The sequence below is a fragment of the Triturus cristatus genome, chromosome 4_2 (genome assembly GCF_964204655.1).
Source record: "Triturus cristatus chromosome 4_2, aTriCri1.1, whole genome shotgun sequence".
Lineage (NCBI taxonomy): Eukaryota > Metazoa > Chordata > Amphibia > Caudata > Salamandridae > Triturus > Triturus cristatus.
In genome coordinates this window covers 77504240-77531610 of record NC_140586.1, presented here as the reverse complement: position 1 = coordinate 77531610, position 27371 = coordinate 77504240, and the positions used below count along the sequence as shown (strand labels likewise).

The window sequence follows — 27371 nt, the reverse complement described above, 5'->3', positions numbered from 1 at the left end:
AGGTGACAAACACCACCGGATGTAGTCACCTCAAGGGTAGAATAACCACTAGGGCTAGTAGCCCATTGGCCACTTGCACCCACCCCCTAACGCTCCTAAGTCTAGGATTTAAGGGCAACCCCTGACACCAGAACCTCAGGCCTGATCTGAATTGCAACAAAGGACAAAGAGGAGACCCGTGTCTGCGTCAACATGATCTGCACAAAGCAAAGGCGTTATACTCTGCACCTGTGGCAGCCTTCCTAGAACTGCACGACTGCGACTCGTCTTGGACCAAAGCTCGGTTCCCCCAGATAGAAAGACCCTTTTAAGAGCCTAAGGCAACTCCAGATCCCCCTGGACTATAGGCACTAGTCCCCTGAATACCGCAGGTAAAAACAACGTACCGGACCCAAAGAATTGCTGTCCATCGGGCCCTCTGAGGAAATGCTCAAAAGTAGATGGTCCAGTGTATGGTGGGAAACGTAGTCTTTACCTCCAGCAGGTTTCAGGCAGCTACCATTAGATAACTTTCTGCTGACCTTACTGCTGCTAAGGCTTATTGGTCACCAGTCTGGCATCCCTCACCTTTACTCGAGGCAGCACCGCAAGGTAACTTCGCAAAACCTTCATTCAACGTTAGCAGTTGCTTCGTTGTTGACTTTTTGCACCTGGTTCAAAACCTGCTACCCTGCGGCTCCCGCTTCAGCATCAAGGACAGCCAGGACAACTCTGAACCTGGGCTTCCTGAGCCAGGTAAAATCAAACTGACCGTAGTGGCTTTGTATTGGGACTCGCAGCACCTTTAGCCTCTTTGGGTTCCACGCAACTCAACCTGCAAGTGACCCATTGTCACTAGTGCTTTTTACCATTGACCGCAATGATAAAATTTTGCAGTACTGTTCTGCACTGATTTAATGTCGCTTCTAAAATCCATAACACTGGTTATACTTATCTGATTGACTTCATTTTGGTGTGTAAATTTATATAAAAATCTGCTTTATTTTCATAAATTGGTGTCAGATTTCTTTTGAGTTGTGTCAATTACTAATCGTCCATGTTGGTACTCTGAATTGGTTAACACATGTGCCCCTAGTAAAGCCTGACTTATCTTTGCTACTCTACCAGGGCTGAGCTAAGGATTTATTATTGTGAATCCAAGGAACATCTTTGCAGTAGTGCGAGAGCATTGCATGGTGAAGCCTAACCAGCATCACTACATAATACTCCACTTTCCTACAGTGGTGCAGGTGCTGTTTCACCACCAGAAACGTTCTAGCTGGTGCAATACAGTAGTCATGTTGTCCAGATAGATGTTGATTGGTTGACCTTCCTTTTGCCAGGGCCCATTAAAGCGTGCACACTGAAGGATGTTGTCTCTGCTAAAGTTAAGTAAGTGTGCCACTATCGGGGAGGGGTTTGTCCCTGGTCCTGGTGGTTTACCGGGTACCCTGTGTGCCCGTTCCACTGTATTTAGGGCTGAAACCTTCCCTTAAGCAACCATCGATGCTAGTGATTGTTCTATGAACAGCTTGGCACAGAACCTCTCCGCGTGTTTGGGCACCACCACCAGACAGATGTTGTGGCGCCAAGATCGACCCACAACATCTTCAAACTTTGCCAAAAAATCCTGTGCACACATATAGCTAAATAGTCATTGGTGACAAGAGTAAAAACAATGAGAGATGCGAAGTTAATACAATGAAGACAAGTTTTCTTTAATCCTTAGAGAAGCATGACCAGCCGACACGTGTTTCGTCGGGGAAAGATAAACCCACGACTCTTCAGGGCTGGGAATGATACAAATATAAGGTTTAGACAAAAAAGAAGATAAAAAGTTATCAAGAGGGAACAACCCTCTAAACTATCAATACACATTAAAGAGACACCAACGTGACATACCAACACCACATGAATAGAAAAAAACACTCAATCCCAGTGAATACAACCAAAGGGAGTTGTAAAGATTCTTTGTTGTCAATATAACCCTGAAAACAGCATAAACTGTACACATCTCAGTCCAAAGGAAAATTCTAGGTAAAAACAGGTAAGCCTAGTACAATATCCGAAACATCCTGGATAAGAATATAATACCTCTCACTGTAAAGAAGAGGAGAAGAGAAAGAATTTAGAGAGAAAAGAAAAGACCCTTTCAAAATGAAAAAAAGAGAAATAAATGTAAATCTAAAATACCTGAAAGAAGTCGCATGAACGTAGTAAATGCTACACAAAAAAGAGAATAAAAAAAGGAGGGAATAGTAAGAAAAGAGATTCCTATCACACCAAGACTAAAAACACCAAAATGGAAACACTTGTGAAATAAGAAAGATCAATTAACTCTTACCCCACAGCCGGTGATCATTCCAACCCGGCTGGGTGTGCGAATCACAAGTGGAAAATGAAAAAATCAGTCAAGGTATGTAAGTTGAAGGATAATCTAAAAGGGCGACAAGGAGACAATCATCAAAAGGAACGGCAACCAGGGTTAGAGAAATACGTAATAACATTGAGACACTCAAGTGTTAAAGAACTATTCTCCTTCATTCAAAGGAGGCCGTCACAAAAGTCACTGGCCTGCATATAGCACAAATTCTATAGAAGAAAAGGGGACGAAATACAGACCACAAGGATTAATGTAAGGTGAGAGGCTCAGTAGCTTAAATACAAATTTTGAGACCAGTGGTGTAACACCCCTATTACAAAGACCCGTGTGTGCGTATAATGCTAAGTCTCACCTTGATTACCAACATAACCAAACGTTATGCCGCCAGTAAGAATATGAAAATCCCGAGAGAATAATCTCTAAAAAAAGGGAATAAATAGACAGAACGTATCAAAGCTAGAAAATACATTAAGTCAATACGGCAGTAGTCAATGTATCAAAACTGCTAGAAAAATGTGAAATTCACTCACTAAGTAGGTATGAATACGGTATTCAAAAGAAGATCGTCAGTAGAGCCAAACAGCCGAGTGTGTGTCCAAGGACTGCATCTAAAAGAGAGGAAACAGAAAAACGGTCCGGTATCAGAGAAGTAGTCAGCATGTAAGTGCCACACGGAAAATCATGTGACAATATCACCCCAGCCAAAGAAAATAAAGAACCGGGTAAAAAACATACAATCTAAGCAGCAGTTCACGTGTCCTAGTGGCGCCCGTGTGGGTGTAGAGTGACATCAGGTGAGTAGCGCCCCGGAAGTAGTATAAAAAATGGCGAGTCAAAAAAGACTAGACCGTAAGTCAATCCAAGTGTATCATATGCCGGAAGTCGTTCAAATGATGAAACCGGACAGTTAGTATCGAAAAAAAACGGACCCAAACAGGTGCAGACACAGCACAAAAAAACACCTCCAAATGAAATAAAAACAAAAGGCCAGTATCTAGGCAAATGTATACGACGAAAACACGAAATTAAAAACCGAGAAATACCCACAAAAATAAACCATGAAAATAGAGGACAGACTAGACAGACCATGCAAATAGTACCAGGTAAAGTGACAGCAAACAGAAAGAGCAGACAAAAAAGACAGTCAGACATGGATAAATCATAGAAGGGAACAGGAGCAAAGGAAAACTAAAATAAAAATATATCTAGAGTACAATTATAAAACATCACTAGTGCAAGAATTACAATAATAAACTCAGATGACAGCTCATAAATAACAAAACACACCATAAATAAATATACCATATATACAGAAATAATACATAGATAGTGAGCAAAACATGAGTCGACATGCTCAAATTCGTGTTCCAAACCGCATCAATACACCAGTTAGATATTGCCCTTGAAGAATGAACGTCACAGATATAGAGCATAACATGTTACAGATTAAAAGTCATAATCATATCAAAAGTCAAAAGATGAACAGTCCATCATCTATAAGACAGAGTACATGCAGAATATTACAGTAAGGTGCAAGAAATAGGACCTATCAATTCAAAACCACCTACACACAGTTATGGCAGAACAGTATAGAGAGAAAAAGAATAGGCCATGGTACCTATAGAGCAGGACTTGGAATTGCTCACAGTAGATACATTAACATACAAAAAGTGCACCAACCCTTAACCCAGGAAATATTGCATTTCGGAATCATAATTCAGACCATGTTCGCCCGTCTGAAGGCGCATGATCCAAATAGCCTCGGACCTTCTTAGACGCAGTTCTCTATTACCACCCCGTTGTCCTTGATTAATGGTTTCAATCCCAAAAAATTTGACGCCTTTACGTGAGCTCTGCGAAGGACATGTGGCTGTATGTATCGCTACAGGATATCTTGCATCACATTGGTGTATAGCCCTTGCATGTTCCCCAATCCTTTCCTTAAGTGTCCTAATGGTGCTGCCCACATATTGTTTGCCACATGTACATTCAATGATATAGACAACGTATTTAGTAGTACAGTTGATGTTGGACCTGATCTCATATGACCTGTTGTTATGGCCTTGAAAGGTCATGGTTTTATGCTTGGCCCATTTGCAAACCCCCCAAGAGCCACATTTGTGAAAACCAAGAGTAAGTGGGGTGAGCCATGATTGTCTATTCTGGAACCTGGGTACGGTGGGACTCAATCTGGTACGTAAATTGTTACTACGTCTAAAGGTAATTTGTGGGTGACTGGTAAGAAAGTCCCTAAGGGAAATGTCAGTCTGTAAGATGCCCCAATGTTTCTTCAGGCTTTTCCTGATGGTGTGACTGAGGTCATTGAAGTCTGTTACCATACGTACACTTTGCTTGATAATAGCTGTTTTGTTATTTTTTAGGAAGCAACGTGTCTACCCGATGTACCCTAGAAATCCTTTTCTCTGCTTTTTTAAGAATTAAGGGTGAATAACCTCTCCTCTGAAATCTCTGTTTCATATCACCAATGCAGTTGACAAATTCTAGTTCCTCACTGCAATTCCTCCTGGCTCTTAAAAATTCACCATATGGGATAGCTCTAACTTGGTGTATTGGGTGATTGCTATTAGCATGTAGAACAGAATTGCAGGAAGTACTTTTCCGGAACAGACAGCTGTTCAGTTTATCATCTTTAACATACAGTTCTACATCAAGAAACGTAACACTAGTGGTACTCTGTTCCATAGTGAATTGCATACCCAAGTCGTTGGTATTTAAGTAAGAGCAAAAACGGACCAATTCCTTGTCGTTACCAGACCATATTAAAAGGCAATCGTCTATGTAGCGACCCCAGAAGATGATAGAATCAATCCATGGCGCTCCATTCTTACCCCAAATCCATTCGTTTTCCAGATAACCCATAAACAAATTTGCAAATGAAGGTGAAAATTTAGAACCCATAGCCACTCCTTTGACTTGTTTGTACCACTTATTATCAAACAGAAAAAAGTTGTTATGTAAAATAAGGTGCATCATCGTGATCAACATCTCATTATGTAGCCATAGTGTGGCTGGTCTGTTATCAAGGAATTTGGTAACCGCTTTAAGACCTAGATCAGGTTCAATGCTGGTGTACAATGACACCTCATCCAAAGTCGCCAGGATCATGCCGGGTTGCCAATGTAGGTCAGAAGGTATGCTCAAAATGTGTTTAGTGTCTTGAATGTAAGAGGCGAGGTTCCGCACTAGAGGGCCCAAAAACAGATCCACATATTCTGATAATTTCTCTGTAGGACCACCCATACCCGATACAATCGGTCTACCCGGAGGGAAAGGAAGATGCTTGTGTATTTTGGGTAATGTGTACAACACAGGAAAGGTAGGTCTGACAACTCTCAAATAAGCGACTTCATCATCATCAAGAAGGCCCTTGGTATGCCACTCCGAGAGATACTTGTTAATTAGTGTGGTGAGGGGTCCCATAGGGTTCTGTGTTATGGGATGATAACATGTATAGTCATTAAGTTGAGATAGAATCTCGTTGTTGTAATCAACATAATTCATAACTACAACATTCCCACCCTTGTCCGCTTCTCTGATGAGTATATCGCTATCACTGACAAGTGTTTTAAGTGCCAAACGTTCACCCTGTGTGAGATTATCATGAAACTTGGTCCTAGTTTTGTTTCTTTTGGACTCATGTGTATTCAGATCTTCCAAAACCCGTTTGTAAAAAATGTCAATCACATTGCCACCTGAAAGGGTAGGAATCCACTTGGACTTGTTTTTAAGACCACTAGATGGAGTCACATCGGTGTCTATATTTAATTCCTCTAGTAGTTGTAACATTGTATAGGGTGATTCTTCAATATCAGTAAGGGACAAAAGAAGTTTAGTTGCCTGTATATCCTGAATGGTAGGAACACCAGACACATCATCACAGGAAGTTTTTGTAACCCTTTTATTAGCATTGGGATTATCAGCAAAAACTATTTTGAGTGTAAGAGCCCTAATGAACTTAAATAGATCAATCTTAAGTCTGCAGATGTCACCAGAATCTTGTGGATTAAAGCTAAGGCCCTTACTTAACAACGAATTCATGTCTTGAGTAAGTACTTTAGAGGAGAGATTAACCACTTGTACATTCAAACCACTGTCTCCTGCTAGTTCTGCTCGTTGCCGGACCGCAGTTTCTTCCTGTACTCTCCTTTGCCTACCTCTGTTTCCTCTACGAGTTTTGCATCGTGTGTTACACGCGCACCCATAGATCTGTTTCCTCTCCGAATAGTCCTGACTTCTCGTAAAAAAGAAGATTCATTACGTCTGGTATTAGAATTAGTTTCTATATCACTATCACTAGATGCTGGGACACTCAATGACGTGGAACTGGAGGAGACAGATGTTGTATCAACTCTCGCTGGTTTGTCATGTGAAGCACCCGTTTGTAAAAGGGAGTCATATTTGCGGGCATAGGTAAAGACCCTGCCCACTTTGTAATCAATCTCATCGCGCTTCAATTGTCTTGCTTTTCTATCCTTAATCTCATTCTGGTGCAAAGTTAATATATCCTTGAGGATAGAGTAATTCTTTTCTGTGGCTTCTTTAAGATTGAGGTTTTTAATTTCTGTTTCTAGAATGGCAATGTCAGCTTGTAATTTACTCACTTTCCTCTATGCACTTTCAATAAGGATCTGTATAAGTGTGTTAGATTAGAGATTAAGTGCCTCCTCCCATTTAACTAGAAGATCTTCGTCCAGATCGTCATATGTTGGAAATATCTGTGAACGTAAGCCTCTGGGAACCCTATTTAATCTGAGGTACTGTTTGAGAGTAGCGCCATCCCCCCATCTAGCATTCTCCAATTTATTTTTATTTTTCTAATCTAATAAATTTCTCTCTAAGACCCTCATGATGAGTAGTGTTCCCGCTAGTAGAGGGAATGTTGATGTTGGTGCCTTTGGCCAGATTGCCAAAGAGTTTATCGGCCTCTCTATCGCGATCCATATTAAATGCCTCTGTAGTAAACACAAGGCAAAAAACCACGTTGCGGCAGCCCTTCCTGAGCTATACAATCACAAACTACTAGATAAGGGTATTGGGATATAGGAAGCTATTGGCGCTCAGTAAATTTACGTGTAAAGTGGTGGAATATACAAATAGTTATGGTGCTAAACAGGAAGGGGAAACCCTTGCAACCCCTTATGTGTGTAGGAAAAAGCCCTACAACAAAACAATTGACAAAAAATCCTGTGCACACATATAGCTAAATAGTCATTGGTGACAAGAGTAAAAACAATGAGAGATGCGAAGTTAATACAATGAAGACAAGTTTTCTTTAATCCTTAGAGAAGCATGACCAGCCGACACGGGTTTCGTCGGGGAAAGATACACCCACGACTCTTCAGGGCTGGGAATGATACAAATATAAGGTTTCAACAAAAAAGAAGATAAAAAGTTATCAAGAGGGAACAACCCTCTAAACTATCAATACACATTAAAGAGACACCAACGTGACATACCAACACCACATGAATAGAAAAAAACACTCAATCCCAGTGAATACAACCAAAGGGAGTTGTAAAGATTCTTTGTTGTCACTATAACAGTGAAAAAAGCATAAACTATACACATCTCAGTCCAAAGGAAAATGCTAGGTAAAAACAGGTAAGCCTAGTACAATATCCGAAACATCCTGGATAAGAATATAATACCTCTCAAAGTAAAGAAGATGAGAAGAGAAAGAATTTGAAGAAGAAAAAGACAAAGGTGCCGATCACGATCCGGCAAAAAATTCCCCCGTGCGACTCGTATCGGGTCTTTTTACCGTACGAATCGTACAAGTGCCGTACGAACTGGCAATCACGATTCGCATGGTAAAAAGTCCATACGAGCCGTACTGGGAATCATTCCCCACACGTCCTCGGGTCGGAAAATGTGTCCGACACGTCCTCGGACGATTTACCTTACAAACGTGAAAAGCCAAGTCCGACCGAGGAATCACGATCCATCCCGTGCGTCCGAGCGTACAACCGTATGGAAAAAACACCGTCCGCACCGAACACCTATAGCAACCATGGAGACATGTGCCCGCATACGCGCCCAACACTCCCCCCAGCCCCCGTACGTCCGACACGTACCCCCCGTATATGTATACCCCCACCCGTCTAGGTACACCCCAGTACGTTCCAGTCGTACCCCCACCCCAGTACGTGTCGTACCACCGTCAATGTACACCCCCCCACCCCTGTACGTGTCGTACCACCGTCTATGTACACCCCAGTACATTCCAGTCGTACCCCCACCCCAGTACGTGTCATACCCCCGTGTACCTACACCCCAGTACGTTCCAGTCGTACCCCCACCCCAGTACGTGTCATAGCCCCGTCTACCTACACCCCAGTACGTTCCAGTCGTACCCCCACCCCAGTACGTGTCGTACCCCCCGTGTACCTACACCCCAGTACGTTCGAGCCCCACCCCAGTACGTGTCATAGCCCCATCTACCTACACCCCAGTACGTTCCAGTCGTACCCCCACCCCAGTACGTGTCATACCCCCCGTGTACCTACACCCCAGTACGTTCCAGTCGTACCCCCACCCCAGTACGTGTCGTACCACCGTCAATGTACACCCCCCCACCCCTGTACGTGTCGTACCATCGTCTATGTACACCCCAGTACGTTCCAGTCGTACCCCCACCCCAGTACGTGTCATACCCCCCGTGTACCTACACCCCAGTACGTTCGAGTCCTACCCCCACCCCTGGACGTGTCGTACCACCGTGAACCTACACCCCAGTACGTTCGAGTCCTACCCCCACCCCAGTACGTGTCGTACCACCGTCAATGTACACCCCCCCACCCCTGTACGTGTCGTACCACCGTCAATGTACACCCCCCCACCCCTGTACGTGTCGTACCACCGTCTATGTACACCCCAGTACGTTCCAGTCGTACCCCCACCCCAGTACGTGTCATACCCCCCCGTGTACCTACACCCCAGTACGTTCCAGTCGTACCCCCACCCCAGTACGTGTCATACCCCCCGTGTACCTACACCCCAGTACGTTCGAGTCCTACCCCCACCCCTGGACGTGTCGTACCACCGTGAACCTACACCCCAGTACGTTCGAGTCCTACCCCCACCCCAGTACGTGTCGTACCACCGTCAATGTACACCCCCCCACGACTGTACGTGTCATACCACCGTCAATGTACACCCCCCCACCCCTGTACGTGTCGTACCACCGTCTATGTACACCCCAGTACGTTCCAGTCGTACCCCCACCCCAGTACGTGTCGTACCACCGTGAACCTACACCCCAGTACGTTCGAGCCCCACCCCCACCCCAGTACGTGTCATACCCCCCGTGTACCTACACCCCAGTACGTTCCAGTCGTACCCCCACCCCAGTACGTGTCGTAACACCGTCTATGTACACCCCAGTAGTTCCTGGCGCACCCCCAACACAACCTCCTAAGTACGGAGCGCACCCCATGCCCCAACATCACAACCGCATGTACGAGTCGTACAAAGCCACACACAAGGACATAATCGTACAACCAAATGGCCCATGTACACACCGTACACACGCTCAAAACGCACGTACACAACCAGGACAAAACAAAACAACACAAGAATACACCATTCGAAAGGCACAAAGCCACTAAACATGGCCAACAACCACTAAAATAACAATCACTGACCTGCAACTGCCAAAAACAAACAGAGGCCCAATACACCACCACTCCTTATAACACACCCACCCAAACTTCAAACACTGCCACACCCACCCATGGACCAATAAAAAGGGCCCACACACACAAACCATGAGCCTTTGCAACAGACTCACTGCTGCCAGACACCACAGAACCAGACTACAAGCTACACCACACCTTACACTTGCACACCTTCACACGACCACCCTCACAAACACCCTCTCATCACATTCACACACACACACAACCATCCACACCCCCCCCCCAACATCCACACACCCCCCACACCCACACCATCCCCACCCACACCCCTCACCATACCCACTACCAAGAATCCAAAGTTCAGTCACCGGGAGTTGGAGGTCCTTGTTGATCAAATCCTCAGAGTCGAGCCACAGATCTTTGGAACATTGGTCAGAAGCACCAGCCAGGCAGCCAAAACAGCCATGTGGCAGACCATCGTCGATGCTGTGAATGCCGTTGCAGACACCAGGAGGACCAAGCAGGATTGCCAGAACAGGTGGTACGATCTGCGGAGGAGGGTCAGAGCCAAGAGGCAGGAGGAACACGACCAGGCCAACGCCACCGGAGGAGGGCCCTCCCGCAGAGCCGTACAGTACCATCCCTAGGAGGAGAGGGTGATGGCCATACTGCCGGTGGAGGCAGTTGAAGGATTAGAAGGACTCCGAGACCCGGGTGAGTCCACAAACAACGCACCTCACATGGGGGGAACTGCAACCACAACCAAAATTACTAACAGGCACGCAACCACCACAAGCCATCGCATGACTCAACCACACTCCATGAGCAGGCACATGCCACTGCTGCCACCATGCCCCATGCACCCAGCTGGACAATGTCAAGTCACAGGCCACAGAAGACAACAACACATGACACGGTAACCCGGATGGCGGGAGGCTGGGCACCAAAAATCACATAGTGCGACTCCAAAGCAGACAACAATGCCCTCTGCCCATATGGCCTAGGTCACAGCCAGACAAACAGTGTGTCCCAACACAGGAATGACTTGCCAGCAAATGGCGGACGCCTTGCATCAACACATGGGGGTGAAGGCACTGTTTTGCACATGACAGCAGCTAATGAACAGCCAACATTGTGAAAGAGTGGCAGCACACACCACCACAGCAGCAGCGCACAGACACACATCACACCAAATGGGTGCCTGGAGATCAGAAACAAACTCACATCAACAGGCCAAGGGCCACTCAAAGATCTGCTAACAGTGTGTGCCCAGGAAGCTGGGCCAAGGTGACAGAGGGTGACACACGGAGGGAGGGAGAGGGGGACACAGAGGGAGGGAGAGGGGGACTGAGAGGGAGGGAGACGGACAGAGGGAGGAGGCTGACACACGGAGGGAGGGAGAGGGGGACACAGAGGGAGGGAGAGGGGGACAGAGAGGGAGGGAGAGGGGGACAGAGAGGGAGGGAGACACAGGAAGACGGACAGAGGGAGGAGGCTGACGCACAGAGGGAGGGAGAGGGGGACAGAGAGGGAGGGAGAGGGGGACAGAGAGGGAGGGAGACACAGGAAGACGGACAGAGGGAGGAGGCTGACACACAGAGGGAGGGAGAGGGGGACAGAGAGGGAGGGAGAGGGGGACAGAGAGGGAGGGAGACACAGGAAGACGGACAGAGGGAGGAGGCTGACACACAGAGGGAGGGAGAGGGGGACAGAGAGGGAGGGAGAGGGGGACAGAGAGGGAGGGAGAGGGGGACAGAGAAGGAGGGAGACACAGGGAGAGCAAATCAGTCCTTTGGTGTGTGGGAATGTCTGCTCGTCAGCAGGTGGACTGCGTGCATGTAGACAAGGGTGGCCAGTGCCAGAACCCCCCCTCTTCATCATGGCAAAACGCAGGGCCATGTCACAACCTGTACACGAGCACAAGGACAGCTACCTGCATCATATAAGTGTGTGGATCCACTCCATGTGCACATGTACAGTGCTACAAGGAAGGCGCAAATGCATGGCTCGCCACACCTGCACACTCCACTGCTGACTGCAGTCACACTTGACGCAGCAAGTAAGACTGTGCCACACATAGTTAAAGGGGCCAAATTGGTGCCCAAGGGACACACCCATGCACAAGTGCACTGTGAGTGGAATGCAAGACAGATCCTAATTCCAAGAGGAAATGTGCCAACTTTGAAACGGATGAAACATGGATGTTGCATGGACCAAAATTAACATTGTCTCTCTCACACACAGGTCAACGTCGTGCTGCACCCCCCAACACTGGGGGGGAACACTCACAGGACCCGGATCTGCAGGAGACCGATCCCACCGGCAGCGACCACTCTCACCACTCTGCGGACGACCCCGACCGACCTGGCCCCTCTGGTGTCCAACCACCTGCAGCACCTGCGTCAGGTACAACCGTGCCAACCACCACCCCCACTCCTGCCACATCCCAGGAGACACCCAGGATCCCTGCCCCAACACCACAATGCAGCCAGGCTCGCCAGGAGGGACACGGTGTCCCGGGCACCCAGGAGGAGGCAGGCGACAACGCCAATGCCACCCCTCAGGGGTCCCGGAGACCCGATGTGCCCACAAGTGCAGGCCAGACGCAAGTGGGCAGGGGTGGTGGGAGTGGAGGACGGCGGAGGCGCGAGCCTGACCAGTTGGCTGGGGATCCGGTATTTTCCCATGTCCGTAACATCCTGGACTCATACCGGCAGGACACCACGGGCATGGCCCAGGTTGTGTCCGTCCTCGAGGGGATCAAGGTCCAGCAGGCCCAGCAACATGCAGAGCTAATAGCCTGTCTACTGGTACACCAACGGAGGATGGAGGACAGACAGGCTGAGCAAGTGACGGCGTTCCAGGGGATTCACGCTACACTCCGTCGGATGGCCGACACCATGGCCGACCCTCCCTGTGCCAGAAGGCGGAGAACATCACCACCCACAGGGAGGGATCAGGAGGAGGAGGAGGAAACATCCGACGGAGCATCCCAGACGTCGTCACGGCCTGCTGCTGAGGTTCCCCGCAGGAAGCCGGGTCGTCCACGGAAAGGACCGTGAGGGTGGCTGCTACATCACCATCTCCCAGGACACCTGGCCTGGCACCTGGCCCACTGGAGCAACAGCATCACAGCATCAAGAGACATTCTCTGCCACATGGCCCTGCTGGTCACTGGCTGACCAATGTTGACAAAGACTGTGGCATGGACTCTGAGGATTTCCAATGGCAAGGACACCAACTCCCCTACTGAACTTTGGATTCCCTAATCCCGGAAAGCCCCTCACTTTGTCCCCCCCCCCCCCCCCCAATAATAAATCACACTATTAAGAGTAGATGCCTGCTGGTAGCATTATTACCTAACATGTGTCTTGTACAGTCTAAACATGCCTGAGTCATCTGTTCTCTTCAACCATCCACCCCCTGGGGCCTGAGTCTGGCACAGGACACATGGGTCACAGTTTATTAGGCAAGACAGACATGGAGCACCATACACACCCGTGATGGGCAGAACCAGCTGAGGGGGTGGCCGAACAACCGTGCTGACAGACACATTGAGTACAGCAACAGTCATGCGCAGAGGTCAGGGATCCTGGCCAGTGTCCTGGGGGGCACCCAGGTATGTGTAGACAGGTGGCAGAACCATGTCCTGCAAGCTTGAGTCCGGTGGATGCAGAGAATGGGGTCATGGACAACGTTGGATGCATGGGGATGGCACATGTCACAATACCCACACAGTCATGGACATCATGCCCAATACACAGTCTCAGCACACACACACAGCTTGCATCTTGCCACTCGACACATTGACACATAGCCACAATCAGGGAATACCATGCCAGACATGCAGGATGCACCGTGCCAACACACCAGCATTGACTGAGAAGAGGCACCTTGGAGGCATAGGGACACCTTTATTAGTCATGTTTTTGGGATTGCAGAGGCAACTTGAAGTACACATGAACACATCATGTGGAGTAACATGTGGGTCCAACACTGGCACCCCCCTTCTGCAGCACAAATGCGTGATAGCCATGGAACTGGCACACAAGTGTCGGCTAACAGCTAAATACCCACAGCTGCACACGGAGAGCCTGACATACACCATAGATCCGCTGATGTGGAAGTCCCACGCCATGTCAAGACAATGTTAACCGTATGTGTCCGAGGGCAGTGTCACACACATTGATGCCATCATCACAATCCACTATCCCATCACTGATGACTGACAACCAGGCAGCCCATCTATTCAGGTGTACCCAGCTGCATGTCGTGTCCCATGGGGATGCCACATGTCTGCAGAGGAACCAAACCCCGACCGGGGCAGTGTGCACACATCGTGAACAACTGCCACACCCAATACACCCCAGATGCATCCCTTACCCCATGGAGACTTCCAAACGTGTCCGTGCCTGTAACGCTGAGTCAGCCCACGATGCCATGTCCATGAGGAATAGCAGTGCCACAACAATGCAACCAGAAGATGGCATGCGCAGGTACCTGGGGAAGAGAGACACACAAGAAGTCAGCCACAAAAAGCACAGCCACTTGCATGTGCATTGACTCGACACATGTATGGATGACAACATGCTAGGTCACAATTATGAGTGGGGAAATACTACCATCACTGCCACCATCACTCCAGTGACACACCCACACACACCTCTGACTCACGTGCCATACATGCAGGTGGAGACACACATCACAACACATGCCACATGGGGACCAAGGCGTGCACACTCAGACACTGGTACTCACCACTAAGCAAAGAAGTCGCGTATGAGGCGAGTCCGGATGTCCTCTTGCGGCTCCACATCCTCCACATCACTAGCCCCATTGCCAAGCCCTTCGTCCTCCACGGGTGGATGGTCCTCGTCATGTTGATTCAGGATGAGTGGCACAGCTCTTTCAACTGCCATGTTGTGCAGCATGCAGCAGACCATGAAGATCTTGCAAACCTTCGCCGGGGCATATGGGAGTGCGCCGCCGGTCTTGTGGAGGCACCGGAATCGGCTCTTCAGCATGCCAAACGTCCTCTCTATCACTCGCCTTGTCCGGCCATGGGCGGTGTTGTAGCGGAGCTGGGCCGGCGTGATGGGGTTGCGGAGAGGTGTCAGCAGCCAAGGCATGTTGGGATAGCCAGCGTCCCCTACAAGGAAAGCACATGGATATCGTTAGAACTGGCGAAGCGGTCGTGCTGCTCGGCTATACAGAATACAGGACAGACAGACTGTACCCACCAACAACACATGCCCGTTCGTTGCGCAGCTGCATCATCATATCAGGCATCCCGCTACGCCTCATGATGTAGGCATCGTGTGCTGATCCTGGGAAACGAGCACAGACATGTGAAATCACCATGTTGGACAGACACACCACAAGGGCATTGATGGAGTGGTAGTGCTTCCGATTTCGGTACGCCACCTCCCGTGCGTGTGGTGGTACCAAAGCTACATGTGTCCCATCAATGGACCCAATGACATGGGGCATCCCTCCCAGGGCATAGAATCCACGCTTGACCTCTGTCATCTGTTCAGGGGTTGGGAACTTGATGAAGTCATCCAGGTGAATCAACATGGCCTCTAAGAAATCATGCAGCACACCGCTGAACATGCTCTGGGACATGCCACCAACATGAGCTATGGTATATTGAAAGGTACCCGTGGCAAGGAAATGTAGGGCAGCCATTACCTTCAGCTGGGGTGTCAGTGCCGTGGGATACCTGTGCAGCGGTTGCAGGTGTGGTGTCAGTCTCGCCGTCAACTCCAGAATCAACGGTTGGGTGAAGCGGTAGAGCCGGATGCTGTCATTCTCCTGCATGGCAGCCAAGTCTGGAATTATCCGGGCAAGAGGCGGTGCTCTGCAGTAATGAGGAAGTGACAAGGAAGAGTGAGTGCACTACAACAACAACTCATGTCTACTGAGCACATGTAAATCTGGCAATACACACATGCTACATAGGGAGTCAGGTATGTGCTACATGCCCAGGACACGTATGGATGCAAGGTGACACTCCTTCCAAGACCCAGCTACACACGGTGATTGAGAACCTCCCCATGCCACGCCATGGGAATAGCTGTGTCCCAGTGCAAGTGAACAGCCCGACGCAAGACAGGAGTGACATACACCCACACATCAGCAGAAGTGGGATGCCGATTGCAGAGACTGGTAGCGGAACACTGGAGCCACAGGTCACATGACATTACACTAGTCCAGCCCACACACCTTGCCATGAAGGTGCACATGTCATGACTCACCACACATTCCTTGTGAGGATGCTGACATGGCCTTGTCACGCTACTCCGTGTCCCATGCATACATGTGCACCTCACATCCGATAACACATGTGGCATGGTGTGCGGAACAGTGTGCAATGACAATCTACACACAGCCACATGTTGGTTGCTGCAACGGCTGCAGCTTTTGAGGGTGCTACAACATCAACCTGATGTAAATCCCGGACACATATATGACATAGTCACATTGTGCACTGTGGATAGTGACAAGTCATGTGTCATGACCCCTGTACCGGGCATCATGGGACACTTCCGTGTGTTGGTGTCCGTGCCAGCCAGTGACGCTCACCCCAAGTGCGCAGTCCGACATGCACACATGTCAAAGGAGTCAAGGGCATGCCTGGCACACATTGCACCCTCACACAGTACACCTGTACACATCTCATCATACATCTGGTGCCTTCTCCACTCAGGAGGCATGTTCCACATCACAGCCTGTGACACCTGTGCCCCACACATGTAGTAATGCACAGACGATGCCTTGAAGTCCATTCCTGGACAAGTATGTCCATCCATGGACAAGTATGTCCGCCCTATTCCTACCTGTGTGTCGCCTATCACCACAGTGATGTGTAAAAACCGCCGTACTGCTGCTAAGAGGGCCTGTGTATGTTCCCAAATCACTGTGGGAGTGCTGCCGTATGTGTACCCATCGTGATGGCGAGCGTACAGGCATTTGTACGGTCCGTAGCACTACGAGTACGCATACGCGTGCAGACCCATAGTGATAGGGCCGTACACACGCATGTACGCTCACTATCACTATGGGTCTGCACGCGTATGCGTATCCGTAGTGGTACGGACCGTACACACGCATGTACGCTCACTATCACTATGGGTCTGCACGCGTATGCGTACCCGTAGTGGTACGGACCGTACACTCGCATGTACGCTCACTATCACTACGAGTACGCATACGCGTGCAGACCCATAGTGATAGTGAGCGTACATGCGTGTGTACGGTCCGTACCACTACGGGTACGCATACGCGTGCAGACCCATAGTGATAGTGAGCGTAGATGCGTGTGTACGGTCCGTACCATTACGGGTACGCATACGCGTGCAGACCCATAGTGATAGTGAGCGTAGATGCGTGTGTACGGTCCGTACCACTACGAGTACGCATACGCGTGCAGACCCATAGTGATAGTGAGCGTAGATGCGTGTGTACGGCCCTATCACTATAGGTCTGCACGCGTATGCGTACCCGTAGTGGTACGGACCGTGCACACACATCTACGCTCACTATCACTATGGGTCTGCACGCGTATGCGTACCCGTAGTGGTACGGACCGTACACACGCATCTACGCTCACTATCACTATGGGTCTGCACGCGTATGCGTACTCGTAGTGATAGTGAGCGTACATGCGAGTGTACGGCCCGTACCACTACGAGTACGCATACGCGTGCAGACCCATAGTGATAGTGAACGTAGGCATGCATGTACGGGCCGTTGCCATGCATTTGGGGTGCCCTAGGGCCCCGAAACGCACCGTACCTGTGTGTGATGCTCCAAATTACATAGGGGACAAGTATTAAGGCCTACATGCATGCTGGTTGTCATGGAGACCAAGTTCAAATTTCGAAATTGTTCTGGAAGGTGCACAGCAGAAGTCAGTTGGAATTCTTCTACTTTGTTGCAATGTGTTTGTGGGGCTGACATCATGCAGGAGAATGAAACCGATAGAGAACCCACAGACTGCTAGGTTTGAAGGGATTGGTGGAAACATAGGATGCAAATGTGAGTGACCAATCACTCTGTACTCCTGTGCATGAGACTGGGCAGAAGGGCACATATAAGGCAGCCAGGTCCCATGAGGGAGTACTTGCCTGCACATCTTTGCATTCGTCGACCCAGCTGCTGCTACTGATTCCCTGGAACCATGTCAAGGGCTGTGGAGAGGACACAGCCATTCACCCTGGAGGAGAACATGGCTCTGCTGGATGTGATCCTCCCACAGTACTCCATGCTGTATGGGCGACCAGGGTATCAGGTGAGTGCATAGGCCACTGCCACAGACTGTCCCTATGTTGTGACTGTGACTTCTGCCATTGTGTCCAGGTGTAACACACATGCCATGTACTGTCGGGGGGGTCCCAGGGGGGGGGGGTGCCTGATGTCTCCCAGCAGTGCCCTGAGACAGGAGGGGTGGGGGCCTATCACTCACAGCAGTGCCCTGAGACAGGAGGGGTGGGGGCCTATCACTAACAGCAGTGCCCTGAGACAGGAGGGGTGGGGGCCTATCACTCACAGCAGTGCCCTGAGACAGGAGGGGTGGGGGCCTATCACTCACAGCAGTGCCCTGAGACAGGAGGGGTGGGGGCCAATCACTCACAGCAGTGCCCTGAGCCAGGAGGGGTGTGTGCAGAGTCCTCCCAGCAGTGCCCTGAGACAGGAGGGGTGGGGGCCGATCACTCACAGCAGTGCCCTGAGACAGGAGGGGTGGGGGCCTATCACTAACAGCAGTGCCCTGAGACAGGAGGGGTGGGGGCCTATCACTCACAGCAGTGCCCTGAGACAGGAGGGGTGGGGGCCTATCACTCACAGCAGTGCCCTGAGACAGGAGGGGTGGGGGCCTATCACTCACAGCAGTGCCCTGAGCCAGGAGGGGTGTGTGCAGAGTCCTCCCAGCAGTGCCCTGAGACAGGAGGGGTGGGGGCCTATCACTCACAGCAGTGCCCTGAGACAGGAGGGGTGTGTGCAGAGTCCTCCCAGCAGTGCCCTGAGACAGGAGGGGTGGGGGCCTATCACTAACAGCAGTGCCCTGAGACAGGAGGGGTGGGGGCCTATCACTCACAGCAGTGCCCTGAGACAGGAGGGGTGGGTGTGATGCACAGTGTGAGCCTTGATCATTGATTGTGACATTGCCATCATTCCACCTGTGTACCCACTGTGGCACGTACTGCTTTTTCCCTCACCAGGGGATGATGTCCCTATGACAAAGGTGCAATGCGTTGGCTGCATGACATGCCTTGTTGTAACCAGCTAATTTGTACCCATATGTCTCTCTGTGACATGTGGCTGGTGTATTGATGTGGTGTCACTTGTTCCTCCTCACAGGTAGGCGCCACTGCCAAGGAGCAGATCTGGCTGACCGCCGTCAGTGCCGTGAGGGGTGTGGATGGTCGGAGGCGGAGCCTGCCCCAGGTGAGGAAACGCTGGCAGGATATCCGGTGCTGGACGCGGAGGATTGCACGGCTCCTGCTGGGGGACTCACCTGAGAGCCACAAGAACCGCGGCCGCCGCCGTCTGAGCCACCTCCACAGGCGTGTGCTGCCGGTGGTCTTTCCAGACCTGGAGAGGCGCTTACAGGCGATGCAGCAGCCGGAAGGGGGTAGGTACATGTGTGTTTGTTGTGTGTCACCGGCATTTGTAAGGGCACAGTAGCATGAATTCACTGGCAGGGTTTAAAGGTGCTGTGCAGATCCTGTTTGCCCCAGTATAGCGCTGCGCCCCTGCCACCCTTCCCCTCCTTGCAATGTGTTCCCTGGTCTGTGTGTAGTCACTCCTTCACAAGGTAATGTAGGCTGGCGCTTTGTCCACGAGAACAATGACTGTAGCATCATGTGTGGGGGTGGTGTGTAACAGGTTGTGGGACCTTGCCTGTGCACTGTCAAGTTCACTGCATGTGGGTTCCATGTCAGTTGGCACTGATGCTGACTCCAGACATGGGAGTTGGTCTCTCATGTGTCATGCCTTACAGTGCGCATGTCCTATGTAGTGGCCTGTGACATGATGTGCATGAGTGTGCGATACACATAGTGCAGGGATGGTGACGTGTGTTGCAGTCATTACCATTCAGTAGCATGTAGTTGCGTGCCCACTACTGTCCCCTGGGGCACCTTTTCCTCAGTGGTGTATGTGTCATCATAAACGTGGCCAATCTCAGTGTCTACAGCGTAGGTTGTGCTCTGTGCCATTGTCCCCTGTCACCATGTATATAGACGTGCTATTTTGTACAGGTGTCCACTGTGCAGCCTGACCTGATTGTCCTTCTTCATACTCACAGTTGCCAGTGCCTGTGTGTCTTGTTATACTCATCTGAGGATGGGCACTGGTACCTCATTATTTGTACAGGCGCACCTTGGCTGTTTGGCGTCCAATCTTGCTTTTTGCCTGCCCCTGTGTGTATCACCCAGACTATGAGATGTTGGTGCCACCTGTGTCTCAACAATTTGCCTCGTGTAGGGTCTTGTTGGGGCGGGCAATGCCTATGTGTCAAATCCTGATTTCTACTTGCTGGGTCTGGGCAGTGTGTGATGTGTCTGGACACACACGCAATGTGCAGTGACCGAGTCATGTTGGGCATGTTTTCAGCATTACCTATGCAGCATGTGTCTCAAGTTCATGGATATGGTCCCTGGTCATCGGTATTTTCGCCAACGCTGTGTGGTGCAGATGCAGTGCTGGATTGTCCCCAGGGCCTGGGTGCTATGTCAGACTCCGTTTCCTGTGTTTAGCTATTGTCTCATGCTCTCCATGGTATTTCAGTGGCATGGTGGCTCAACCAACTGTGTGTTTCATGCCCTACATCGGTACCTTGTTTAGTAGATGTTAGGGATCTTCCTTTTCAGGCTATGCAGTGTTACCTATGTCGATTGGACTCATGTGACTGATGTGTACAGCTGTCTGATTAATTTCTGTCTCTCCACCCTGCCCACAGCATCGTCGGGGGACACAGAGGGAGACATGGACACAGGCAAGGCGGAGGGACCGAGCACCAGTGCCAGCCGTGACATCGGGGCTGGCACATCGAGTGGGACAGAGGTGGAGGATAGTGCGGCCGAGGACCTGTTGACTGGCACGTCAGAATACGAAGCTGACAGGTCCGAGGAGGATGTCTCCGAGTGGGCGGTGGCTGCACCAGCAGCTGACAGCGGAACAACACCTCGCACCGCCCCCTCAGTTCCCACCAGCCGCCTCCCACTTGCTCGTGTCCCTTCCCAGCGTGCCCGGTCACAGCATGTCTCCTTCCTGCCAGGCACCGCACCCCCTGCCCCTGTCTCCACTGCTGCCGCCAATGCAGTGTCTGTGGACATCCAGCGGCAACTGCAGGTTGGTCAGGCTGCGATCCTTAATGTCCTCCATGCCCACGGCAAAACCCTCACCAACATCGAGGCTTTCTTGGAGGGCATTCATTCATCGCAGGCTGACCAACGCAACTTGCTGAGGTCCATAGACTCCACACTGACTGCAGCAGTGGGTCTCCTGCAGCGCGACCTCCCCCCACCTACCCCTGCCCCATCCACACTTCCCACTCCCATGCCTGTCCCACGTACACCCAGACGTCGGCATGCACCCACATCAACGGACACGGGCACCACACCAGCAGGGAAGGTCCACCGCACTCCTCCTGACACGCACACACAGGGTGAGGTAGGCACACCCACTGGGTCGGGGGGCAAACGTGTGACACGCAGCCATAGTGGGAGTCCGCATTCCACCCAGTCCACTCCCTCCAAATCCCCTCCCCTCAGCTCTCCTGGCCACATCTCCCCCAAGGACTCCTTCATGGCCGCTCTGTCCCTGAGCCCCACAGTTACACCACCACGCAAGCGGTCAAGGAGGTCCCCGGTCAGGGTGGTTGAGTCTCCCCCCTGTCTCCACCCTCCCCCAGTGGCGCAGCGACCCATCCCTCTGACCCCCCCCCTCCTTGGGGCCTGAGGTCCCTTCGGGTGCAGGGGACTCCCTGGAGGACCTTGCAAAGGTGTGTAGTGCCATCCTGGCCTCCGCCTTTGGCACTGACCCACCCCCTGTGGTGGAGTCCTCCATCCCTGCACCCACAACGCCGCCCCTTTGCCCTGATGTCCCTGCGGTGCCTGTTGCTTCCCACCCCCCTGATGCCCTCACCAGTGTGGAAGACGATGCCATTTGACTGTGCAGGCAAGGTAGGGGACACGCATCCCACTGTGTCCCCCATCCAGCTGAGAATCATTGACTGCCCTATGGGCTTTGTGAAGATTGAACTGCCTGCGATCCACGGACATTGTGCTCATGCTGAATAAAGCTTAATTTTGTTTTCATTATCACACTACTGCTATGCTGGTATTGGTGTTGGAGGGGCTGCTACATGGTTTTGGGTGGTGTGTAAGGGTTTGGGTGTGTGGGATATGTAGTAGTGTACTGCTCATTGGTGGGACCCTGGGATCTGTGTGCCATCACAAGGTGTTGGCTAACTTTCTTTGTTCATGTAAGCAGTTACTGCATGGTGCACTTGTCCCAGGGTGTATTCCTTCCTCTGTGTACCCAGCTTTCTTCCCTGCAGGGTGTTCCCAATGTTTAGCGCAGAGCTGTGTCTACATGAGCTGTGTGTGTGACGGAGCCCTTCTACTTTGGCCATGCATGCAGGGCCATGTCTCCACCTGCAACAATCGTGGCATCCTTGGTGATCACTGTACTTGTGTGTGGAGTCTGTTGACATGAGTTCATGGGGACATGTTCCCTTGTAGCCAGTATGCATGTGGATAATTCTGGCCTCACACACATGTGTTACACCCCTCCTGTCTCAGGGCACTGCTGTTAGTGATAGGCACCCACCCCTCCTGTCTCAGGGCACTGCTGGGAGGACTCTGCACACACCCCTCCTGTCTCAGGGCACTGCTGGGAGGACTCCACACCCACCCCTCCTGTCTCAGGGCACTGCTGGGAGGACTCTGCACACACCCCTCCTGTCTCAGGGCACTGCTGGGAGGACTCCACACCCACCCCTCCTGTCTCAGGGCACTGCTGGGAGGACTCCACACCCACCCCTCCTGTCTCAGGGCACTGCTGGGAGTGATAGGCACCCACCCCTCCTGTCTCAGGGCACTGCTGGGAGGACTCAGCACACACCCCTCCTGTCTCAGGGCACTGCTGGGAGGACTCCACACCCACCCCTCCTGTCTCAGGGCACTGCTGGGAGGACTCCACACCCACCCCTCCTGTCTCAGGGCACTGCTGGGTGGACTCTGCACACACACCTCCGATTTCAGGATATGTACGCTTGGAACATACACGGTGGGGGTACGCTCAATGCATTCGAGGTGAGGGTACGAGTCTACTTACACTGGTGTGGTGGGGGTACGCTCCATGCATACGCGGGTGGGGGTACGGGTCGTACTTACACTGTTGGGGTGGGGGTACGGTCCATGAGTCCGCAGGTGGGGGTAGGAGTCGTACTTACACTGGTGGGGGTGGGGGTACGGTCCGTACATCCGCGGGTGAGGGTTCGAGTCGTACTTACACTGTTGGCATGGAGGGTACGCTCCATGCATACGCGGGTGAGGGTTCGAGTCGTACTTACACTGTTGGCATGGGGGGTACGCTCCATGCATACGCGGGTGGGGGTACGGGTCGTACTTACACTGTTGGGCTGGGGGGTACGCTCCATGCATACGCGGGTGGGGGTACGGGTCGTACTTACACTGTTGGGCTGGGGGGTACGCTCCATGCATACGCGGGTGGGGGTACGGGTCGTACTTACACTGTTGGGCTGGGTGGTACGCTCCTTGCATACGCGGGTGAGGGTACGGGTCGTACTTACACTGTTGGGGTGGGGGGTACGCTCCATGCATACGCGGGTGGGGGTACGGGTCGTACTTACACTGTTGGGGTGGGGGGTACGCTCCTTGCATACGCGGGTGAGGGTACGGGTCGTACTTACACTGTTGGGCTGGGGGGTACGCTCCATGCATACGCGGGTGGGGGTACGGGTCGTACTTACACTGTTGGGGTGGGGGTACGGTCCGTGAGTCCGCGGGTGGGGGTAGGAGTCGTACTTACACTGGTGGGGGTGGGGGTACGGTCCGTACGTCCGCAGGTGAGGGTTCGAGTCGTACTTACACTGTTGGCATGGAGGGTACGCTCCATGCATACGCGGGTGAGGGTTCGAGTCGTACTTACACTGTTGGCATGGGGGGTACGCTCCATGCATACGCGGGTGGGGGTACGGGTTGTACTTACACTGTTGGGCTGGGGGGTACGCTCCATGCATACGCGGGTGGGGGTACGGGTCGTACTTACACTGTTGGGGTGGGGGGTACGCTCCTTGCATATGCGGGTGAGGGTACGGGTCGTACTTACACTGTTGGGGTGGGGGGTACGCTCCATGCATACGCGGGTGAGGGTACGGGTCGTACTTACACTGTTGGGGTGGGGGTACGCTCCATGCATACGCGGGTGGGGGTACGGGTCGTACTTTCACTGTTGGGGTGGGGGGTGCGCTCCTTGCATACGGGGTGGGGGTAGGGTCCGTACATATCCGTCCCCACGCTATGTGATGTTTGTGCGGCCCGTACCCAGGCCTTTGCCACGTGGGTGCGATCCGTCCCGCCATTGTTGGGGTGACGTGTGTGGGCGTGGTCCGACTCGTACCCACGCTCTTCAGGCGTGGGTACGGGACGTACCTGTCTGGTTGTGTTGCCGGTTCGCGTGGTGACGGACTTCCGTTGTGGCGGTCGCTGGCTTATCAGGACACGCCCCCACCCCCTCGTGGTGACCAGGGCATGGGAGTCAGGTATGTCCAGGCCATGTGTGGTGTGTGACTTATGTGGTTGTTTTGTGGCCTGCCCTGGTCCTGCCACCCCCACCCCACCCCACTTTCCCCCCTCCCTTAGTTATTCTGACCTTCTGCGGCGTCTGCGTCGTAACCTGTAGAGGAGGTGGACTGCTATGAGGGCAGGGATGACTCGTAGGTTCGGGTCCATGTCTGTCCGTCGCGTACTGGTACTCCTTGATCGCGTCGTCCTGTCGCGTACGGGTCCTCCTTGATCGCGTCGTCCTGTCGCGTACGGGTCCTCCTTGGTGGCGTCGTCCTGTGTGTCCGTCACGTACTGGTCCTCCTTGTTCGCGTCGTCGTCTGTCCGTCGCGTACTGGTGGTCCTTGTTCGCGTCGTCCTGATTTCCCGGCAGTTTTTGGCTGCCGCAAAATATTCACCGTGCGGGGTGACGTCGGTGCGAATCGTGATTCCTGGGTCGTGAATGGCTGGCTGCGAGCGTCCCGACGTCAGGTCGGCGCTTTCGCATTGGTAGGTGTTTTTTTGTTCGGTCGGGCTTTTTTACGATTCGTACGGTAATGGTGTACCCGTGCGAATCGTAATTCCTTGTTTGTAAAAATTGACGACCGGGTACGCGTCGGGCGGAGATTGTGCTCCGTCCGACGGTTCGTACCCGGTTTTTGCCGGATCGTGATCGGCACCAAAGAGTTTAGAGAGAAAAGAAAAGACCCTTTCAAAATGAAAAAAAGAGAAATAAATGTAAATCTAAAATACCTGAAAGAAGTCGCATGAACGTAGTAAATGCTACACAAAAAAGAGAATAAAAAAAGGAGGGAATAGTAAGAAAAGAGATTCCTATCACACCAAGACTAAAAACACCAAAATGGAAACACTTGTGAAATAAGAAAGATCAATTAACTCTTACCCCACAGCCGGTGATAATTCCAACCCGGCTGGGTGTGCGAATCACAAGTGGAAAATGAAAAAATCAGTCAAGGTATGTAAGTTGAAGGATAATCTAAAAGGGCGACAAGGAGACAATCATCAAAAGGAACGGCAACCAGGGTTAGAGAAATACGTCAAACCATTGAGACACTCAAGTGTTAAAGAACTATTCTCCTTCATTCAAAGGAGGCCGTCACAAAAGTCACTGGCCTGCATATAGCACAAATTCTATAGAAGAAAAGGGGACGAAATACAGTTCACAAGGATTAATGTAAGGTGAGAGGCTCAGTAGCTTAAATACAAATTTTGAGACCAGTGGTGTAACACCCCTATTACAAAGACCCGTGTGTGCGTATAATGCTAAGTCTCACCTTGATTACCAACATAACCAAACGTTATGCCGCCAGTAAGAATATGAAAATCCCGAGAGAATAATCTCTAAAAAAAGGGAATAAATAGACAGAACGTATCAAAGCTAGAAAATACATTAAGTCAATACGGCAGTAGTCAATGTATCAAAACTGCTAGAAAAATGTGAAATTCACTCACTAAGTAGGTATGAATACGGTATTCAAAAGAAGATCGTCAGTAGAGCCAAACAGCCCAGACACGAGTGTGTGTCCAAGGACTGCATCTAAAAGAGAGGAAACAGAAAAACGGTCCGGTATCAGAGAAGTAGTCAGCATGTAAGTGCCACACGGACAATCATGTGACAATATCACTCCAGCCAAAGAAAATAAAGAACCGGGTAAAAAACTCACAATCTAAGCAGCAGTTCACGTGTCCTAGTGGCGCCCGTGTGGGTGTAGAGTGACATCAGGTGAGTAGCGCCCCGGAAGTAGTATAAAAAATGGCGAGTCAAAAAAGACTAGACCATGAGTCAATCCAAGTGTATCATATGCCGGAAGTCGTTCAAATGATGAAACCGGACAGTTAGTATCGAAAAAAAACTGACCCAAACAGGTACAGACAAAGCACAAAAAAACACCTCCAAATGAAATAAAAACAAAAGGCCAGTATCTAGGCAAATGTATACGACGAAAACACGAAATTAAAAACCGAGAAATACCCACAAAAATAAACCATGAAAATAGAGGACAGACTAGACAGACCATGCAAATAGTACCAGGTTAAGTGACAGCAAACAGAAAGAGCAGACAAAAAAGACAGTCAGATATGGATAAATCATAGAAGGGAACAGGAGCAAAGGAAAACTAAAATAAAAATATATCTAGAGTACAATTATAAAACATCACTAGTGCAAGAATTACAATAATAAACTCAGATGACAGCTCATAAATAACACAACACACCACAAATAAATATACCATATATACAGAAATAATACATAGATAGTGAGCAAAACATGAGTCGACATGCTCAAATTCGTGTTCCAAACCGCATCAATACACCAGTTAGATATTGCCCTTGAAGAATGAACGTCACAGATATAGAGCATAACATGTTACATGTTAAAAGTCATAATCATTTCAAAAGTCAAAAGATGAACAGTCCATCATCTATAAGACAGAGTACATGCAGAGTATTACAGTAAGGTGCAAGAAGTAGGACCTATCAATTCAAAACCACCTACACACAGTTATGGCAGAACAGGATAGAGAGAAAAAGAAT

The 27371-nt window shown here is 50.7% G+C and overlaps 1 long non-coding RNA gene across 3 annotated transcripts; it reads right to left on the bottom strand.

Annotated features, from left to right (window-relative positions):
- Positions 1-1348: 1348 nt before the first annotated feature.
- LOC146833025 (uncharacterized) lies at positions 1349-26543 on the bottom strand. 3 transcript variants are annotated; one of them, XR_014960494.1, is made up of 7 exons: positions 26501-26543; positions 26289-26373; positions 2893-2970; positions 2715-2781; positions 2324-2416; positions 2173-2202; positions 1349-1769 (listed from the first exon to the last, which is right to left on the bottom strand). It is a non-coding gene; the product is annotated as an uncharacterized LOC146833025 (long non-coding RNA). The 3 variants fall into 3 exon arrangements; XR_014960496.1 differs by lacking the exon at positions 2173-2202; XR_014960495.1 differs by lacking the exons at positions 26289-26373; positions 26501-26543 and adding an exon at positions 3098-3158.
- Positions 26544-27371: the final 828 nt, after the last annotated feature.